General features: G+C 70.3%; 1 long non-coding RNA gene across 1 annotated transcript in view; it reads left to right on the top strand.

Moving 5' to 3' along the window:
- The first annotated feature begins 96 nt into the window (after positions 1 to 96).
- Positions 97 to 451, top strand: part of LOC120497708 — a 574-nt gene continuing 219 nt past the window's right edge. The window contains exon 1 of the long non-coding RNA XR_005626557.1: positions 97 to 182. This is a non-coding gene — a long non-coding RNA (uncharacterized LOC120497708). The remainder of the gene's footprint in view (positions 183 to 451) is intronic.

Below are 451 nucleotides of genomic sequence, written 5' to 3'. Positions count from 1 at the left end.
CCCGGGGGAGTTTTGGGGATCGGGATCTGGGGGGGTCCCAGGGTTTTGGGGGGTCACTGAGGGGTTTTGGGGGGGTCCCGGGGTTTTGGGGGGTCTCTGAGGGTCCCGCTGTCCCCAGCTGGTCGGGCAGGTGCTGGTACATCCATGAGCTGCTCAGGTACGAGTTCAGCATCGAGTTCGAGGTGAGGAGGGGGCTCCGGGGGGCTCTCAGAGGGTTTTGGGGGGGTCTCAGGGGGTGCTGACCCCCCCCGGCCCCCCCAGATCCCGGTGACGTACCCGGGCACCGCCCCCGAAATCGCCATCCCCGAGCTGGACGGGAAAGCGCTGCCCCCCCCCGGCCCCCCCAGATCCCGGTGACGTACCCGGGCACCGCCCCCGAAATCGCCATCCCCGAGCTGGACGGGCAAACCGCCAAGATGTACCGGTGGGGCTGGGGGCTCGGGGGTCCTGG

This window comes from Passer montanus, unplaced genomic scaffold (genome assembly GCF_014805655.1).
Source record: "Passer montanus isolate IOZ18808 unplaced genomic scaffold, ASM1480565v1 scaffold1351, whole genome shotgun sequence".
In the NCBI taxonomy this organism is placed as follows: domain Eukaryota; kingdom Metazoa; phylum Chordata; class Aves; order Passeriformes; family Passeridae; genus Passer; species Passer montanus.
The sequence above is the reverse complement of the archived record's forward strand: the minus strand, read 5'-3'. Positions and strand labels throughout refer to the sequence as shown.